General features: G+C 48.2%; 1 protein-coding gene and 1 long non-coding RNA gene across 3 annotated transcripts in view; one reads left to right on the top strand and one right to left on the bottom strand.

Annotated features, from left to right (window-relative positions):
• Positions 1 to 21,008, bottom strand: part of ANKH (ANKH inorganic pyrophosphate transport regulator) — a 139,560-nt gene that overhangs the window by 111,346 nt on the left and 7,206 nt on the right. The gene's annotated exons all lie outside the window — the stretch shown is intronic.
• Positions 1,253 to 2,044, top strand: LOC121042833 (uncharacterized). The gene is made up of 2 exons (XR_005796478.1): positions 1,253 to 1,699; positions 1,944 to 2,044. It is a non-coding gene; the product is annotated as an uncharacterized LOC121042833 (long non-coding RNA).

Raw genomic sequence — 21,008 nt, forward strand, 5'->3', positions numbered from 1 at the left:
TCCACTAACCTGCCCTCTTATTCCTGTGTCTCTGATGGATCACTCAGGCAACAAGCAGAAAGCCCCTGAGGCCAGTGGCTTTCCTCTCACTCATGTTAAGGCTGGTGATAGATTGTATCTTCAGATGTCCTCCGGGCAGGTAAATACTCATCCATTCTTTTTTTTTTTTTTTTTTTAATGCTAATTTACTTTTGAGAAAGACAGAAAGCACAGGAGAGTTGAGGAACAGACAGAAAAGGACAGAGAATCCCAAACAGACGTCACACTGTGAGCGCAGAGCCCGACGCAGGGCCTGAACCCATGAACTGTGAGATCATGACCTGAGCCGAAATCAAGAGTCAAACGCTTAACCGGATGAGCCACCAGGAGCCCCACTCATTCCGTCCTTTTTTTTCCCTTTTTTTTTTTTTTTTGAAGTTTGTTCATCTTTGAGAGAGAAAGAGAGACAGAGCGTTAGCAGGGGAGGGCAGACAGAGAGGAAGACACAGAATCCGAAGCAGGGTCCAAGCTGTCAGCACACAGCCCGACGCAGGGCTCAAACCCACAAACCGTGAGATCGTGACCTGAGCTGAGTGAGGCTGGACGCTTAGCTGACTGAGCCACCCAGGCACCGCCAGTCACTACATTCTTAAATCAGAGCGTAGCCATATACGTCAGAAGTTCTACGAGAGAAGAAACATTGGCTTGACAAGCTTATTAAAAGTGAGGTCTCTGTCTTGATATTCTGATACCCTGGGCTCCCTAATTTGGCTCAGGTCTTGAAGGGGGTTCATTCAAACCAAGCTCTCACCTACTAACTTGGACAGCTTTCCAAGCTGTTAGAAATACCAACCTTTAGAACCAAACTGTAGCAAGGGAGGCTGAAACAAGACTTTTGCTTGCTCCTTCCCTGGCCTGATATATACGTGGTCCCAGGACTGAGCCCCAAGGCCATAGGGGTAAGAAAGGGTGAAGACTACATTGAGCATCAGGATGGAAAAGGCTGCTGCACAACTTTAAGAGAAAGAGGCTTTTCTTCAGCAGAGACTTTTCAGAGCAGCACAGATATTACCCTTTGGGGACTGGCCTGTGTTGGGCCCAAGAGAGATGAGCAGAACTGACCTGACGCCCTATCCCGTTTACGCAGGGTCTAGAGTAGCAAGCCCTCCCTACATGTCATAGACTATTATCATTACCATTGCTAATTACAGTAAAGTAAATTTTTAAAGTAAATTTACAGTAAAGTAAATTCTTAAAGCACAGAATTCCAGTGAGCTTAGGGTACAGAGAGAAAAGGACTCTGTTCAGGGAAAACCGTGTATACTGCTGACTTACTAGGGGATTTCTGGAGATTCTTAAAAAATGTAAAAGTCTATTGTGTGGTTCATGGGCAAGTCACTTCCCCTCTCTGTGCCTTAGTTTCCTCATTTGGAAAAAGTGAATCATAACAATAGCTGCTTCATAGCATCAGTTAGCAGATTAATGAGTTAATATCTGCAAAGGACTTAGGGCAGTTACCTGGAACACAATCAGGGCTATATCACTTGTTGGTTATTTTACTGTCGTTGAGACAGAGAAAAGCACTGTTCTCAAATAAGTCAGCCGAAGTAGGAAAGAAAAGCCTATTGACTTCACTAACATTAATGAATCAAGTAGTATTAATCATTACTTTTGCTGCTAGTGCAACTGAGTGCAATTTTTATGGTCATATCTTTACAAGGTTTTTATTTTATTTTTTTTTTTAATTTTTTTTTCAACGTTTATTTATTTTTGGGACAGAGAGAGACAGAGCATGAACGGGGGAGGGGCAGAGAGAGAGGGAGACACAGAATCGGAAACAGGCTCCAGGCTCTGAGCCATCGGCCCAGAGCCCGACGCGGGGCTCAAACTCACGGACCGCGAGATCGTGACCTGGCTGAGGTCGGACGCTTAACCGACTGCGCCACCCAGGCGCCCCCTACAAGGTTTTTAAAAGCATAGATATAATTCTGGATTTCTACACAGTTGGTAAAATTTTAAGATGCTTCCATATATACATAAATTTTTTTTTGATGTTTATTTATTTTTGAGAGAGAGAGAGACAGAACGTAAGAGGGGCAGGGGCAGAGAGAGAGAGACAGGGAGACATAGAATCCAAAGCAGGCTCCAGGCTCTGAGCTGTCAGCACAGAGCCCGACGCGGGTCTCGAACCCATGACCCGTGAGATCATGACCTGAGCCGAAGTCAGACACTTAACCGACTGAGCCACCCAGGCGCCCCTCCAGATATATTTTTAATTCCGTTGCGACTAAGCGACTAACGTTAAAAGAGATGACTGTGTGTCTCTGGTGAATCATTAGAATAACTTGGGCGAGTCTGTGTCACTGTAAAAAGAAACCCTAGGAAAGCCTGAGAGTAGTGCCCAGGGACAGCTCAGCAGAGCACTCTTTGAAATGCTTCTCAAATCTGGCACTACTGACTTTGAAAACCAATTGTACAATCAAGCTCTTGATCTTTCGGATAGCTTGGTGTGCTGGTGATAAAAAGCAGCATGGGTCTACACTCTACCCTAGCAGGCATCCCGTGCTGCTTACCATCATTTCATTTCAAGCCTTCGGAAGATTCAGAAACACCCATACAGTGTTACTATGAATTTTTGGCTTGTGAGACTCTGGCAGAAGCTCCTGCTGGCTGTGAATTACTTTTCCTGTTTGTCTTTCTGCTTAACCAGTCGCCCTCTTTGTCTCCTGCCGGAATTATGGAATCACGCTCCAGGCAATAGCATCCTTCTCCGGACAGCTAGGAGCACCTTCCCGTGTGCAAGCCTGGAGGTTGGGGGGGGGGGGGGGGGGGGGGGGGGGGGGGGGCCCCCCCGCAGCAGTTGGAGGGCCTGCCCCTGCCCGAGGCGACGGGAGAGGAAACAGAGGGGAAAGCCTCCAGCACAAAACAACTGGTCCCCGAGGGGCTGTCTGCCTCACTCCAGTGGGATTATGCTATTTGGCAGATGGCTCTTTGCACACTTTCTGATAAAGGACAGTTTATAAACAGCTTATTTTTTCAATAAATCATTTAATGAACACAACACAACCCTCCATGGTGTGAATTTTTCTGCCAGTGTATACAAAATGCAGCTGTGACCCGGCAGAAGCCTAGCCAGACCCCTCCCGGCCCCTAAGGTGGGCATGCGTTGGCCGCCGAACAGAACAGAACAGAACCACTATCCCCGGCAAGACAAAGAACACCAAAGGCCTGGCCGCTGGGGGACTCAGGTGTTTGTAAAGAGCATGAGAATCTCTTTGAACACTAATCCAAATGAAAAACAAGTCATACACATCTGAGCAAAGACCCTTCAAGTGATTTTGACCTAGCCACCCAAATATATCTTCCCTTCGCTGTTTGAGCCCATTGAGCCTGGTGCCCTGTTAGTTTCACAGAGGGGGAAAGGTCTTGAAACCAAAGCGTGAGAGGTGTCAGTGGGTTGCCATAGCAACCGCAGCACATTTTTTTTCCCACTTCCTGACTTCGATTTCAACCTAAGTGTTGAACTCGGGAAGATACCAACTTACTTTTCACGTCCGGAAAAGGGAAGATTTTATGCTATTTCATTCTCATCCTTAACAGAGAGAGTAGCGAAGGCAGGTGGATAGGACTCTAACATAGACAGTCATGAACACACACACGCACACGCAGGCACACGGCTGGGGCTTGCTGTCTGACTGGGTCCTCTCAAAGCACAGAATTCCAGCGTATTCTGTAGCCTGAATTCTTGAGAGTTGGATCAGTTAAGAACAAAAACCGGAAAGATACCTTTTTAAGAAAATCTTTAGCATAAAAAAGAGTTTTTGTTTGGTTCCGTTTTCAAGGCTGGCTAGATTCGGATGCAGACTAGAAAATGCCAAGCTCTAGATTCTCATTTTCTAGAAGAAACGACAAGACGCTGGACAAGAGAACGAAAGTCCCAATGGAACTCACTGCATAGCCTGCCACTCTTAATATTCTAATTTTGCACCTTAAATAGGGCACTTCACGCACAGGGCGCGTGTCTATGGAACCCAGTATTTATTCTGACTCTGGAAGGAACGTGCCATCGAAACATCTGCGATCAGAGGGAGGAACCCCTGCCTTGACTGCCCAGGACCATGTCACCACTTGCAGGATGAACCAGAGACAATGACCAGTACGTGGCCCTTTCTGTGATCTAACGTCATAACGCCCAGGCTGGCCTCGTCCGAGATATTTAGCCAAGGCCCTCCGTGAATGTCACTAAAACCTTCAGACTAGGCAAGAGAATACATGAGAAGCTGTTAAATGTTTTATTAGGGGAGGCTCTTGCCATATAAGCGACGGGTGGTAACATTTTGCTTTCATCCCAATCACGCCCCCCATAAACTAGTTTGCTCGAAAAGAGATTCCAATGTTCTCTTAGTCTCACAAAGTGGAGCATCTGGCTAGAGCAAGCAATCCCCGAACACTTTTGCAAGATAGTTTATTTTTTCCTCGTCCTGCATCCAACATACACGATTTAAAGATTTCTAAGAAGGAATGCTATGTTATTCCAGGAGGGAGATGGTACCCCGTTTTCTATTTTGTCCTAGGACAGAACCACATCGAGAAGGAACCACAATTTCCTAGGAAGGCGGTGAATGTTAAACATAAACAAGTCACAAACATGGGTTATTCTTTTCTGGATTCAGACCTCAACCAAATTCTGATTTTTCTAACCGGGGTTTGAATCTAATGTTATAGTCGCAAGGTAAATTGAGCTGTGCACTTCTGATTTGTGAGTTATATTTTTATTATGTATCCTGTTATTTTCCTTTTTAAAATTTTAAATTAAAAGAATTTTAAAAATGGCTCTACTGAGGTATATTCAACATGCTTATTTAATTTTTTTAAGTTTATTTATTGAGAGAGAGAGAGAGAGAGAGAGCGAGCGAGCACACACATGGGGGAGGGGCAGAGAGGGAGAGAGAGAATCCCAAGCAGGCTCTGCACTGTCAGCACTAAGCCCAATTTGGGGCTCGAACCCATGATCCTGGGATTATGACCTGAGCCAAAATCAAGAGTTGGACGCTTAACCGACTGAGACACCCAGGCGCCCTGTGATAAGAGCTCTTTAAGGTCCAGTGTGAGCAACTTGCAGATACGCAGCACAGTGCTGTCGACTCTGGTCTTCTGATGGTTACAGTAGTTGCTACTTTCAAGGAAAAGTAGCTGCTGAGGAGTTTGCTGCCTAAGATGGTTTCTAGAAATGACAATTTGATTTAGGAAGTACTACCTTTGTTTTTGAAGTTTTCCTCAAAATTCTGAGTTATCAGGTTAAAGGAGTTCCTGCTGGCTCTCTAATGATGCCCAGGGAGCTTCATTAGAGTCTGTCCCAAAAGAAAAGGTGTTCTGACACCTCAAGACCGTGAAGGCGGGGCTCCTGGCTGGCTCAGTCGGTAGAGCAGGTGATTCTTGATCTTGGGGTGGTGAGTTCGAGCCCCGTGTTGGGGGTCGAGATTACTTAAAATAATATCCTAAGGAAAAAAAAAAAAGAGAGACATCCAACCAAGGTGCATCCTAAAAGGTGACCCAAGGGCCTCTACAACAATAGAAGAGACAGGATCAGTTCCCACGGAGTGGAGCCTCAGAAAAAGACCTCACAGCTGCTCCAAGTTAGTATGTCTTTTGGTTTTATATAACTTGACAGGTTAATACCTTAATCATGATTTTTTTCTTCTTTACCCTATAGCACGTGTCACGAACTTTCCTGAAAGTTGTAAGGGGAAATGTATATGACTGATATGTTTAATAATTGTTTCTACTGGTTTTACACTCATTAGGTAGAACGGGGCAAAAAAAAATGTTTAGGGGGATGAAGAGCTAACATACAGACATTTTGTTTAAAAAAAAAAAAAAAGGAAATATCAGGCCTCTTCCTCCTGGACAAACAAGGGATCTAAGGGGAAGTAATTAAAGCATAAGATACGTGACATTTCTTTTTTTTAAACCTTTTTTAATGTTTATTTATTTTTGAGAGAGAGAGAGGCAGACTGCAAGTGGGGGAGGAGCAGAGAGAGAGGGAGACACAGAATCCGAAGCTGACTCCAGGCTCTGAGCCATCAGCACAGAGCCCGATGCGGGGCTCGAACTCACGGACCGTGAGATCGTGACCTGGCTGAAGTCGGACACTTAACTGACCGAGCCACCCAGGCACCCCAAGATACATGATATTTCTCTTTTAAAATATTTTTTTTTAATTGGGGTAAACTATCCATAATATAACATCGACCATTTTAACAATTTTTGAAGCGGAAAATTCAGTGACGTTAAGTACATCCACACTGTTGAACAACCACCATCACTGTCCACGTCCAGGACTTTTTTCACGGCGCAGAACTGAAACTCTGTCCCTATCCAACACCAGCTCCTGATTCGCCCCCTCCCCTCAGCCCCTGGCCACCGTTCTCTTCTTCTCTACGGATCTGACTGCTCTAGGGACCTCCTGAGTGGAACCATGTATCATTTGTCCTTTTGTAACTGGCTGGTTCCACTTCGCATAAATGACATCTCGGTTCATCCATGGTGAAGCCGGGGTCAGTACGTAACAACCTAGTGTGCCCCAAATCCTAGAATTCCAGTATGAGGTGCCAATCCTGAAGCTCTAAGAAAAACGTGAGGGGCTGGCGCTTAACGAAGGGATCATAAACATGGCACATGTCTGCCCCCAGGAGAGAGTAAGAGGCTAACTAGATGCTTTTGCTAAAATCGGATGAACTCCTAGGTATTGATACATAGGAAGCTATTTATAGTGAGGAAACGGAAGATTTCATTCCAGCCTGCTTTGCTTAAGGCAGGGCTGGCCAACAGCTAATCGGCGTCCCCTGTGTAATACTGACCTCGCCTGGGAGCTGTCTGAGGCTCGGCTGCTGGTCTTGCCCATCATTCCCTCACCTGCCGGTCCTGAAGGCTGCTGCTGTGTTTCAGCCACGAGCGAACCGCATCCAAAGCTCAGCTCACTGGCAGGTCTGAAGGTCAAGGACAGAGACCAGTTCTGACCAAGCAGCACCCCAAGCACACCAGCCGGGGGTGGGGGGGGGGGGGCGGGATTCATGCCGCGTTATTACTGTTGGGCGAATAGGTCACATATGAACTGATCATCCAGGCCTGTGGAGCATCAAAGCCGTTAGTCTGCAGCATCCTGAGAAAACACTCAGCTACGTTTCTTGGGCTGGACTGGGAACACACGGAGCTGGCCGGGGCGGGAGGGTGGGTGTTCTTCTGTCCAGGCTGATGATCAACACTGAAGTGTCTCCTCCATTCACTCAGTGCTCATGAGCCACGACTGAGAATCCTGTTACCACTGGATGGTGATCACCTTCCCTTTCCTCTCTCAGCAATAACGCCTAAGGCAGAATGTTCTGGACATGCAAGGCGGGACACTTGGGAGATCCCTGGACAGCACACCTGTTCTACCCAGTCACCTCCTGTGTTCAGCACAGCGAAGTCTTGCTGAGGGCTTCAGGGTAGGCGGGCGTCTACACTGTGGCCAGAACACGGAGTGATTAGAACATTCACACACATTACTTCCCGCGTCTGGTAACTGTCTCCACCTCAGCAGCAGAGGCTCCGTCTCCTGGGCTGTTCAGCTCCCTGCCCAACGAGTCCCTGGGCTTCTCGTCTGTCCGTGACACTCGAGACCTCAGTGCACGAGAGTCCCTCCCAGCGACCATTGGGGGTTGACCAAAAACTGAGCCCATCTGAGAGTACCAGGAGAGACCACAGAGCAAGAACAGACGGGGGTCAGAAGACTGAACCCGGAGGAAGAGGCAGGCAGGAGGGAACTGAGGAGTAAGGTGGGCTCTTCCCCTACTTCCCTCACCGCCCTCCACCCCTTCCGGCATGCGCCCTGGCCCCTGGTCTTGGCTTTGGGTAGGGGAGGATCCAGGCCATCACCCAAGGAGGACTAAGTAAAGGGAAGCGGTTACCGCAGTCCTGACTTCCACACCTGGCAGCCGAGACGGCACCTTTCAGACACAGCGGGCACACAGGTCACCTCCTCGGGTAAGTGAATAGAACCGCGCTCTGCTGTAGACATCTGAGCGTGACCTTGTCCTAATGGACGCGATCCTTTTCTCTTACTCCTGTGAACCCACGAAGCAGGGATGAAGGGGAACAACAGAGTGTTCTGGCATCTCCCCACCACCCTGCCCTGCAGCCAAGTTCACATTCACATCCCTCACAAGAGGGAACGAGTCTCTTGGCTGCAGAGCAGAGCAACTTTATTCGCTGGGCTGCGGGGTGTCCCCCTCTGCCTCGCGCCTTCGTTGCCCCGAATTTGGGTAGAAAAGCCTTTTTTTTTTTTTTTTTTTTTAAGTTTTGTAATATTCCTAAGGTCGGCAGTCTCGGGACAACCCTGCTGCCTTAGGTTTCTCTCTCTGGTCCATTCTTTCTCTGTACAATAAGCAAACAGCCCGGCTTATTTCCTAAACACGCGATTATGTGACATTTGCCAAGTTTCCCTGGCCTTCCCTCTGGCCTAAGGTGTTCTGAGATACATGTGCTACCTCAGTGCTTTCGCCAGACGTCTCGGCTACCGGCTCAAAAGCAGCAAACTTCAATTTAGAAGAGGTCCTTTGGCCCGAAGAAAGACACGTTTGGTGCTTTCCAAACCACAGTCTTGCCAAATGAAGGGCCCTGCATCAAAAACCGTGCACGGCTCTCCGGGACGGAGGGAGTCACTAAACCGTAGCTGACAAGGGCAAAGTCATTACCGTCCCATTTTCATCTACACCAGGGGGGGTAAAGGAGGAAAACGCAGGCACCTCCAAGAGGACGCAGACGGGGCCCAGGAAAGAAAACAAAGACCCTTGAGGGGGAAAGAGGGCGGTTGCTGATTTTGAAACAATATTGCCCTTGCTGCCGCTGCAGGCCGGCCCTGTTCCAGGATGCCCTCCCTGGGGAAGAAAGGAAAGCACCCTGCAATCCGCTGAGACCTGCACGCTTCAGCAAAGAGAACGAGTTCACAGCGCTGCTAAGGGAACAAAAAGGCTGTAATCAAGGACGGGAGATCAAGGGCTCCAGCTGTGCTCCCGGCCGCACCTCTGCACCAGGCCCACCTTTCGTGTCTGAGTCGTCTGGCTCCGCACGGCACACACACCGACTGCTCGGGGCCAGGCCACCGCTCAGGCTGCCGGAGCGTGTGGACCGGCCGCAGAAACGTCTGTTTATTCGGTGCCGATAGATACGCACCCGATCCTTCTGGCAATCTTGAGTCTCTCCCGCTCAGTCTGGGAGGACCTTCTGCCTTCCAACGACCCCTGCTCATTACAAGACCCCAGGAGAAACCACCGTCCAACATTCAGTAAGGATTTTTTTAAGTTTCACACTCCGTTCAACGGAGAAGAGAACCTTCAAGTGGTATTGCCGCGCCTCTCTGGGACCAAGTAGTAGCAACTACTAGGAAGAAAATGATATTACGAGGAGAGGGAGGTTATAAAGTATTTTAATGAGTCGTTGCAAAGAAAAAAGGTAATTTATCTCCCTCGACTTTCTCCCTTCTCCCATCCCCCTCCCCACCAAAACCTCAAAAAGCAAGCCAATAAACAAAAATACCTCAAAGACGGGATTAAAGAAGAAAAATGCTTTTATGCCCAGGAGCTGTCCACCCCTGGAAAAACACAATTAACACACGCATAAGAAGAAGGCCCCTGCTACATTTCGGGAAACCACATGAGCCTCGAGTCCCCACAAGATTAATCGTACGGTACTCTCATCCAGCCTGGCTGCAGGCTGTAGTTTCAAGGCCCCACTATGAGCTTCATGGCAAATCCATGCTTTACTTTTCTAAGATTTTCTCCCCCTTTCTCTTAAAAACGGAACGCGGTCCCATTAAAAGAAGAAAAACAAACTGGCTTATTTCAAACAACCTATAAATATTTTATATGATGCTAAGGGAAACCTCAAACAACACAAAACTATCAAAATGTTGCCACGGTTATGTAATCAATGATTAACAAGCTCGAAGGGGAGACCGTTGCACACAACTACACATCACAGTTCTGGGTTAAGAGGGACAGGGTTTTAGTTTACAATACAGCGCTGTGTTTTAAAAATCCACTGCTCTTATTTCCATGCTCCCCCCTTCGGGGCCTGTCAACCTCAGTTGCTAAGGAACTGGCACAAACTAGAGACTGGATTCCTTCTTTGTAAACTTGGTCCGGCAGGTACGTCTGTCCCAAGTGCGTTTTCTTTTTCACCTTCTCATTTGGATTTTGCTGGGGGCGGGGGCCGGGGGAAGCATTCTAATTCTATTTTTTTACCATAGTCTCTCATTTTGTGTCATGGTAAGTGATGTGACACATTCAGAATCCTTAAAGCAAAGGACTTTCCCCTCTTACAATGTTATGTATATAGACACAGTTTGTAAAACTATTTATTAAAGAAAACCATTTGCACAGAAATTACAGGTGATCAGACTATACATCAGAGGGAGGGAGGGCAGATAGGCTTACTAGCAATATTGTTTGGGATTAGATTAATATTACTTCAGCGTTACCTTCTGCTCAGGTCCCCTGCTAGGTCACGTAATATAATATTGTTACTGCTGTGACATAATATGATGCATTAAAAACTCTTTGGTTTGATTGCAGCCCAGCACGGAGCCCAGTGCAGGGCTCGATCTCATGAACTGTGAGATCATGACCTGGGCCAAAATCAAGAGTCAGACGCTTAACCGACTGAGCCACCCAAGTGCCCCTGATTGCAGCCCATTCTAACGATGAAACGTCCGCAGCACATAAAGCTCTTTGCTAGGAGGCCACCGCTAATATGGCAATGGCGTCTCAACACCGTTCCTCTGCACGTCCGAGGCTCCTCAGTCTAACCCAACCACAGTTGTGCAGGGTGCTTCCTCTGCCCCAGATGGAGACGCGTACTCGCCGATCAGACAAGACTGCCATTCGGTAAGATACTACTTCAACGGTCATTGGATCGTGTACCCCCTAAAGGAAGCCTGGTCTTTGGGAACTTCCAGGGCTGAAGGTGAAGGCCGTTAACCAGGAGTGGTCGGGGGAGGGGTGCTCCCCGGCATCCTTTCCTACCTGCCGGGGGTTAAGACCTCCTTACCAGGCCGCACCTTGTAGTACTCGAGTCACCCCGACTTTTTCCCTCAGGTGAAAACATCTCACCCGAAAGGGCATATTTTGGCATGTTTTTCTTTCACCAGAAAATGCAAGAATAATTGTTTCTCAAGGTAGTCGGTCTCATTGGGATCCACGTTAGGACCAGTGGGTGGATCCGAGAGTCAAGTCCACGCAGCTAGTAGTTCCCTCCCTGACACGGTGCCAGATTTCAACATTTGAGAGGAGCGGCTTGCCCTCTGGGTGGGGAAGGGGGGCCCTGAGCTGAGCTGTGTGAGAGGCAGTGTGCTTAGGGTGAAACGAAGTGAGCTCACTTTGCTGTCCCTCCGACTTAGAGGGACGGATGCACTTTGGCTGATAAGAGATGGGACAGATGCTCTGACCTTGAGCTGATCCCATGTGTTGGGCAGGCAGGCAATCTCAGCTCTCTTCCCCCATGCCCGCCTGAGGCTCCCCCTGTGCTGAGTGCCAAGGGGAAGGGCGTCGGGGACAGCCACCACAGGGGGATCACATCCCAGCCCTGCCTCCGGGGCTCCAGGTAAGGTGGGGAGACCTGTGCAGGCCCCATGGGGGGGGGGGTATGGGGAGGGGAGGGGCCTGGGGCCTCCAGGAAGGGCGGAATGAGCTCGACCCTCTGCCTCTTCTGGAGCCCGCTGCCATGAAAAGGCGAGCGACTCAGGACCGTGGCAATCCAGACAACCCAATCTGAAATTAATGAGTGCTTGGAAAGGAAAAATAATCTTTTAAAAAAAGACACCTGATTTATGAAAAGGTGCTGAAAAGCGAAGGAAACCGCGATGTCTGCCAGAAGGTGTGGCCAATTAAAGCTCAGAGAGTCCACACTGAGGGTTTTGGGTTTTTTTTTTTTGTTTTGTCTTGTTTTATTTGATGATTAGATTGTAAGAAAGTAATACTGGGCAGCAGAGAGGCGGGGAGGCTGGGGTGAAAGGCGGGGGGGGGGTGCTGAAAAGGGAGGACCCATCTTCACTAGGACCCTCAGACAGGGACCGGGGAGGAGGCTGGAGACTCAGAAACCCCCAGAGCACGGAAGGCAGGCCTCTGGCTACGGTGCCTGTGAACCACAGGCTCTCAGCAGCTCTGAGCTTTGCCACCTCTCTGCCCCAATATTGGACTCCATACTCCCTGGTGCTCGAGAGGACCCAGGACTCACAGGGAAAGTGGAGCTCACCTCTGAGGAGGGGAAAGAGGGTGGCCGGGGCCAGTGGGCTCTCATGGCCAGGCATGGCCTCTACAGATGTCCACTGATGACAGATAACCTCCTTCCGGGCAAGGTGAGCCTACGTGCCCCTGGGTGGTGGAACAGCTCTCCCATATAATGAGAATATATTTTATAAATTAAAATTTTTTAATGTTTATTTATTTTTGACAGAGAGAGAGAGAGACAGAGACAGAGACAGAGCATGAGCAGGGGAGGGGCAGAGAGAGAGAGGGAGACACAGAATCCGAAGCAGGCTCCAGGCTCCGAGCTGTCAGCACAGAGCCCGACGTGGGGCTCGAACTCACAGACCGTGAGATCATGACCTGAGCAGAAGTCGGATGCTCAACCGACTGAGCCACCCAGGTGCCCGCCCCCCTGATTCCTACTATTCTAACAGCACGGTTTTCTACTACTCCTCGTTGCAGATATATAATGTTTTAAGAACATTAAGGGTTAAATAGCTTTGGTAGAGAGGCCTGGAAACCTAGCCACAATTTATAATATTTCTATAGCAAAATGTATTCTAAATGCGTTTTATGAATTATAACCACACAGGAAGCTCAGACAATACTAAAAGACACATAAACAAACATAAAGCCATTACAGGAACCCCTCTAGGTTAGTCCACTCGCTACTGTTTACTCAGCAAATGTTTAGTATACAGAAAGAGCAAACCAGGGAGCCTCATCAAATTTAATTCCAGATGGCATCTCTCTGCTGTCACCAGGCACCTGGTGCAAGGGTAATCTTATCCTTAGCACAGCACCATGATGATGCAGATAAATTTCCTTCCCCCAAAGTCCTCAGGCATTCCAGGGCCAAATACGCAGAAATGTTTTTGAATTTTCCACATCACTATTTCATTAAGGCAAATGGCTGAGAACTGACTGCATTCTAATAAAGCATTTTTACATGTTGAAAGAAAAATGAATATTCATAGTATTTGCATTTAGGTAAAAATGTAAGAAGCTCTCATTTACAAAGAATGTGACCAACTTGTCCCAGGAAGGGAAGGAGGAGGGAGGGAGGGAGGAAAGGAGGGAAGGAAAGGGAGAGGGAGGAAGGGGGAGAGAGAGACGGACACACAGAGGGACAAAAGACAGCTACACAGACACTATTCACGTAGCTCCCCCCGTTTTGCGTATTTTATGTGCTCTCTCGGGCAAGCAATTTCAAACACTGCACTAAATTTATTAACAAATGAACATGAATGAAATGGAACTCTTTCTCTTCCCTTGGAACCGGCTCTCTTCAAGTTTGGTGGCAAACTTTACGCCCTCTCGCGCCCTGTGGCCAAGCCCACCTGATTCTAGAAGGTGTTTCCTTTCGGTTCTCCCTCCCCGCCCCAGCCCTATGTTAGGCCACCTCTCCTCTCTGCTGGTTTCCTTGCCACGGCAGCTCTCACCTCCCTCTAATTCATTAGCCACACTGAAACCAACATTATCTTTCAAACATGCAAATCCAAGCACACCACACCCCCACTGGGAACCTTCAAAGTTTCCCACTGCGGTCAGGACCAAAGCCAAACTCCTTACCCGGACCTTGCCGGTCTGGGGTCTGGGTTCCACTGGTCCTGCCACCCTGACCCGGCACCCTCCCAGCCTGGTTCCTTGATCAATTCGAGCTAAGCATCAGTCACTCCTCACCTGAATCCCCTGCTTTTCAGAACAGGGACATACTATCCTCTGTGGGTCTCTCAGCTGGAACAGAGAGCTTCCCGACCCTTAACGTTAAAGGTTCCTCTTATAGGATCCCAGGGGAGACTGACCCAGGGAGAGCATATTTTGTAGAAAGTGCCTGTCTGTCCCTTTCCCATATCCTATGGGATAATCGCTGTGCAGCCAAGGATCGCATCCTTTTTCTTAGTCTGTCCTTAGTGACTAGCGCTGTGCTTGGGACATAGTAGGCGTCCAAGAAACATCTGTTGAATGAACAGATTCATGAAGACCTATTTCCTCTGTGTTCCATATTTCCCGATTATTTAACCAGCGCAAAGGCTCCGAAACAGCACCGTACGTACCTGGAGAAGGAGGTTACAACTTTGAGCTCACTGAGCACCCACCACACTTTAACTTAGCAAAAACACCTTGGTGGGTCACTGCCATAACTGTCAACACAACTGAGAATGGCCTGGCGCCATTTGTATGTCTAAGTGAGAGAAGGGGTCAGTGGTATATGCAACCGTCCTCCTTCAACTCTGTGACAGACAGCAGCCTATAATTAAAAGTAGATACAGCCTATCGTTTCAAAAAGCACATTACCTAAATCCCAGTAATTCAACTTAAAAAAAAAAAAAACCAACAACCCAAAAGCCCCAAGGGGCGAGAATGCTGAGCCTTAAAACTCTTTTCCCCAAAGTAAAAAAAAACAAACCAAAAAAAGCAGCAGCACTGCTGGCACCCATGCTGTAAAATCCAAGTGTTACCAGCATCTTCATTCAGCACGCTTCTGTCTGCCCCACCCTCGCTGGCTCCAGTTAAAGGAATCTCCTTTCTGCAAGTCACTGTATCGATACAGAGCAAGAAAAAGGTCAGACAGTCAAGGCTAGTAATAAACAGGTGTAGCCGCAGCGTAGCGGGCTCAAAGTCTTAGCAACACTGCTTCGCACACGTGCAGCGCTCCGTGCTTTTCAAAGCACTCGAGTGTCCAGTCTCTATTCGGCCTGCACCTCCAAAAGAAGGTACGCAAGCCCTTTATCCCCATTTGGCTGTTGGGAAAACTGAAGCCCGCTGAGGTCAAGTTCTTTGCTCAAGGTCACAGAGCCAGTGGGTCCAGGGATGGAGGTCAAACGCAGGGGTCCTGTCAGGAGTGGGTGGTTTTTTTGTTTTTGTTTTTTTTTCCCCCTCCAACCTCGTTGTGCTCAGCTTGGACTGCTGACAGACACTACTGGGCAGAAGGTGTGGGGAAGAACCGAGAAGCCACAGGAACTCGGTGCACCTCTGAATGAGTGCGAACCATCTGCACTCTCTCTGCTCTCCAGAGTGGAAGGTAAATAGCCAGGAGAACAGGTTAACCAGAAGGAGCCGTGGTCAGGGTGGCAGAAAAGCGAGAAAGCTTTCTCTTCCAGTTCCCCTCAACATCACTGGCTCTGCATTTCCCTACAACACAGTCAACACAAACACTCTCCGATGAGACTCCAAGCATGCGCCATCCGTCCCAGGAGCCAGGCTGCTCGGCTGAGGCTGAACCACGCAAGGCACAGCTATCCAATGCCCTCATCTCTGAAGTGGGAAGGTGACCCTCCACAGTGCATGCCCCGTGTCTAGGGCAGGGCCTGGCATCCAGGAAGGTCAGTAACTTTTTTCTCCTCCCCCAAGTATTCACCTGGGACGTTTTAGGAAGCACATTTCTTGAGCATCACGGAACTCATCGAAAAGCACTTTTCTCCGCCTTGAAAGCTTTAGGAGCAGGTATTTTCCAGACGTATGCAAGTGAAGCCAACACAATCCTTTCTTTCCTGTGCTTATGCCTAGCCCCATGCAGAGTAGGGATTTGGTCCAAAACGTGCCTACTGAAAAGAATGGACGTCCTGAAACAGTTTAAAAGTGTTACCTTCTGTAACACTGATCTGTCAGCATTTAAAAAAAAAAAATGCTTTTAATAAAAGAAATCATTTGAAGGAACTGAGCACCATGTGGCTTTGAGAGAACTCGCATGCAAATTCCTGGGGGCGGAAGTCACTGGACTGTGAAACAGCATCCAGGCAAGGAATGCCTGTGGCACACTCCCACAAGGCACCTGCAGGGTAGACTGGAACTTTCTGCAGGAGTGCGGTGCCGTGCCGAAGCCTTGAAGAGGGGCGCACGTATGTCAGTATTTCGAGTATTAATCCAAGGAAATAATCAGATGTGTGCAAAGATTTCTGTACAAAAACATTCCCAAACATTATTCAAGATAGAATGAAGCAGAACCAACTTGCACATCTAACCACAAGAGAATAAGTTATGGCATATCTATGCGAGAGAATGCTAGGAAGCCATTAATCATCACATGCTAGATGAATACTTAACGTCAAGGGCAACTGCCTACATATAAAATGGAAAGAGGTTACGATATTGTTTTAAATGACATGCGGGGGCACCTGGGTGGCTCAGTCAGTTAAGCATCCCACCCTCGATGGTGGCTCGGGCCGGGATCTCGCGGCTTGTGGGATGGAGCCCTGGATTGAGCTCATGGTCGTGAGCACACAGCCTGCTTGGGGTTCTCTCTCTCCCTCTCTCTCTGCCCCTCCCCCTACTCTCTCTCTCAAACTCAATAAATAAACATTTAAAAAAAGATAAAATACATGCCAAAAAACAACCAAAAAACAAAAAAAGAGGCGAGAAGCACACTGGTGGTAAAATAAGAGACAGCTGTTCTGTCTAGGTGATTAGGTTTGCATGTGGTTCTTATTCTTGATACTTTTACTTAATTTCCTCCCCTTTATAATGAAAATGAACATCTGTAATTACAATAGATTAATGTTTTTTTTTTTTAAAGAGAGACCCTCTTCAAAAGCCACAGGCATTCCCAGTAGCTTATGACGTCACTTAAAACTTCTCCCTTCTGATAAAATATACCTAACAGAGAATTTAGCATTTTTTTTTTTAATTTTTTTTTTCAACGTTTATTTTTGGGACAGAGAGAGACAGAGCATGAGCGGGGGAGGGGCAGAGAGAGAGGGAGACACAGAATCGGAAACAGGCTCCAGGCTCCAAGCCATCAGCCCAGAGCCCGACGCGGGGCTCGAACTCCCGGACCGCGAGATCGTGACCTGGCTGAAGTCGGATGCTTAACCGACTGCGCCACCCAGGCACCCCGAGAATTTAGCATTTTTACCCCTCTTAAGCATGCGGTCCAAGCGGCATGAAGGGCATTCACGTTATGGTGCAGCCACTGCCACCGCCCATCTCCAGAACACTGTCCTTCCCAGCTGAAACTGCACCCGCTGAACAGGATCCCCCCTAAGCCCCGCCAGCCACTGTTCCCCTTCCTGTCTAGGGCTCTATTCCCCGGACCTCATTGAAGTGGAATCATGCCACAGCTGTCCTTCTGTGTCTGGCTTCTTGCATTTAGTGGCATATCTTCAAGGTTCATCTGTGTGGTAGTATACACCACCACTCCATTCCTCTGGAAGGCGGAGGAATAATTCATAGTAGGCATATACCGCATTGTGTTCTACGGTGTTAGTTAGTTTACTTATTTATTTATTTACTTATTTTTATGTTTTATTTCTTCTTGAGAGTAAGAGAGACCGAGCACAAGCGGGGGGAGGGGCCGAGAGAGAGGGAGTCACCGAGTCCGAAACAGGCTCCCGGCTCTGAGCTGTCAGCACAGAGCCCGACGCGGGGCTCGAACTCACGGACCGGGAGATCATGACCTGAGCCGAAGTCGGACGCTGAACCGGCGGAACCACCCAGACACCCCACGTGGTGTTAGTTTTTAAATCAGACTTTAATTTTTATCATGGCTGAACAGCAAAATCATCAGCAGTTCATACACGTGAAGGATCAGAATTGAAAACACCAGAGAGTACAAGGAACAAAGTTATGTTACACGGAAAGCCAAAGTCTCCACCTAGCTAGAATCCACTAAAATCTACAATATCAAGCCATAGCTGGCCACTGGAATAGTGGTTACCTCTGGGGGACTGGCACTGGGGAACCTTCCGGGCTGACGGAAACGATCCGTATCTGGGCTGCGGTCTGGGTCACACAGCTATGCATTGGTCGTCTGTCAAAACTCACGGGACAGTACACGTGAGTCCTGTGCATTTCACCGGATGTAAACCGTACCTCCATTTTTAAAAAGAAATGAAACACAGGCCTGCCAGGACCCCCTCTGAAAGAAGATGCGTTGGCCTAAAAGAAATCTGAGTAAATAATGATTCTAGAAAAACAAGGCGGTTCAGCCCACGCCCTTCGGTGGCTGTCCACCGTCCCTGCACGTGAGTCCAAGCCCATTCCCCTTCACTGCTGAAACACTGGTTTGTCTAGGGAAGTCTGGTAAACACAGGGTTTACGAACCACCCGTGCCAGGGAACCTGCCCAAATTTGGTCAACGGCCCGACAGGTGTGCGGCCCGGGGGGGGGGTGTAATACCTAAAGGTATGTGCCTTTGTGTGGGAGTAGAAAGGAGGTGCATCTTGAGCACCTGTCAGGCTCCGGGTGATGTGATGCTGCATCTGGAAAGGGAGGAGATAAAGCCCCAGAACCGATTTTGAAGAAAAACCAGGTCTCCAAGAGTATGCTAGGGAACCGCATTCGCGCGTGACATCTGGGGCTGAGAAGAGACACTCTGACTGCCTCATTTCAGATCGGGCTGGCTGTGAGGTGCCTTTCTAGTTGTTTCTTCACTGGGCTCGGCTAGAATCCCCAAGAGGTGAACGTTACCTCTTTCTTATTAAGCACGGTTATTTGTTACTCTCCTCCGCCCAGTTTGTCTTTATAAAATGTCAACTTCAGGCCGCACATGGTGGGAGGCCTCAGTGTCCCAGCCACAGTGAGTTTCCTGCCAAGCCATTTAAAGCCCTCAGATGTCAGACAATTTTTTTTTTTTTTTTGTAATCTGCTGTTCTAGATTCTCTACACTACTAGTCCCCTCTATTAAAATGCACGGCCCGGCGGCCAGCAGATCTCCAGATTCAAGAGCGCCCAAACTTTTTATTGTCTTAAAAGCAGCTTTGGAAACAGAACAGGCACACCTAAGCCAGATGGCAAAATAGAAACTGACAGAGAGTCAAATACTTCCTTAGACTTAACGTTATATTTTTAAGAAACTAAGCAGGGATCTTGAAAAGCTTATTGACGTGGACTCATTGTCACTTAGTTGAGACAATGACCTGGAGTGGCCAACTCTCAGAGCCTGGGACTGCTGAGCCTCAAAGCTTCCTGACCCAGACCGGACCTCTTCGGGTCTCTCACAAAATAGGCCACCGTAACTTCTCACGGCCTAGGAAGTCACAGCTACAACGTCTGCCCCCTCCCATCCCTGGCTCATCTGGCTCCCTAGAAAATGTCGCATTAACCTGCCGGCAGACATCCCTCTTTTCAGCCACGTCATTCCAACTCAATGTCCCGGGGGGCCTCAGCGTCTCCTCACCAGTCACCTCTGCAACTGCTTATCCAAGGGTTCCCACTTTTGCTCTTGATTTCCTCCCAGCCTCGAGTCCCCCCTACCAGCTGTGGTCTCTGTCCAGGCAGGGACCAATGAGGCACGGGAAGCGTGTGCCGGTGAATGTGGGCTCGGAGGTATGACAAGGAGTCACACACAGCCCTTCCCCCGCCCCCCGAGGTTGGGGACAGCGATGTCTACACCCATCAGGAAAATGGTTGCACATTTATACCGCCAAACCCACGCTTCCAGAAAGGTAATCCTCAAACAACACTGAAGGTGTCAGACTCTTCCAGAGCCTTGCCCATCTACGGATACCAAAATACCATAAAAAGTGCGAAAGCCAGCAAGGACCTGAGAGCAAACTTAGACCACAATGTACTCCCCCAACTAGAAACAAGTCCGGTCCGTCTGTCCTGGGACCGTGTGACATTTCCTGAACCAGAGGTACAGGCTGTTTCTGGTAACTCCTCATCTAGGGGAGAAATTACCCCCTTTGTCCTGACAAATAACCGAGGTATCTCCCTTCCCAGGATGGGCTTTGAAAACATCTTTTGGTGTGACGGAGCAATCACAGAGAAGAAGCAGAAACGTTGTGATGCACACGTCTGCTGAGAGAATGTCCTCTCTGTCACTTTCAGCTCATGGGTCCTCAGCACTGTCGGTGGAATCTGGTTGGAACAGCAGGTGAACGGTTCCCAAACCATGAGAGTAATACAAAACCTACAAAAGCAAACCCTGAATGTGTAGGGCTTGCTGTGAAGTCTGCTTTTACCTCTACCGTGCCTCTGTTTTCACCTCTGCAGATGGGGCGCTTCCTACTCTGATGACAAGGGCACCTAGAGAGAAGGAGGCAGGGGGTGACCACGGCCAGATGAGAGCTATCATGTCACAGCTGGCACAGCCTTCCCGCTCTGTTACAATTACTGAGCGCCTCGCTGTGTTATCATAAACTGCACTGTGCAATTTACACATTTTGGTCCGTGCCCTTCTGATTGCAAAAGTGTTTCATGTCTGTTTTCTCAACCAGGATCTAAGCAATTTGAGGGCAAGGAAAACAACCATCATAAGGTGTATATGCTTTTTCCCAAAGGAGGCCTCCGAAATGACTTATTCTTCACTTTTCACGGAATTCTACTGTTTTAGTTTCTGAGACCCAGGGGAGATCTGAAGCAAGAAATTGAAAAGTACTCATCGTGTATTAACTATTTTTACTAATTATTATTTTATTATTTTTATCATCTTGGTTAGTGCCAAACTCTCTAAGTGTTTTGAGTATCACCTGTCAGCATATATCCCGGATTGCCTAGCACAACAGATATTTACAAGACACCAAAAAATGTTACATTATGTCCTGCATATATACTATATTTATTTCATATGCTAGACAAATGTGCAACACCTATTTCCAGCAACAATAATTCCCATACTAAAAAAGAAAAAGAAAACCAATGACCTGCATTTTAAAGGATAAGCTTCAGTAAGCAAAAAAACGCACTTAGGTCGGGAGCTCATAGCCCGATAATAGTGCATAAAACAGGGTTTTCTGTATTTCTATTGTACCTCCACAGAAACTCTTCGAATTGTAGGTGCTGAAAAATACCAGATTGCCTTCT

The sequence above is a fragment of the Herpailurus yagouaroundi genome, unplaced genomic scaffold (assembly GCF_014898765.1).
Source record: "Herpailurus yagouaroundi ecotype Mexico unplaced genomic scaffold, PumYag 29, whole genome shotgun sequence".
In the NCBI taxonomy this organism is placed as follows: domain Eukaryota; kingdom Metazoa; phylum Chordata; class Mammalia; order Carnivora; family Felidae; genus Herpailurus; species Herpailurus yagouaroundi.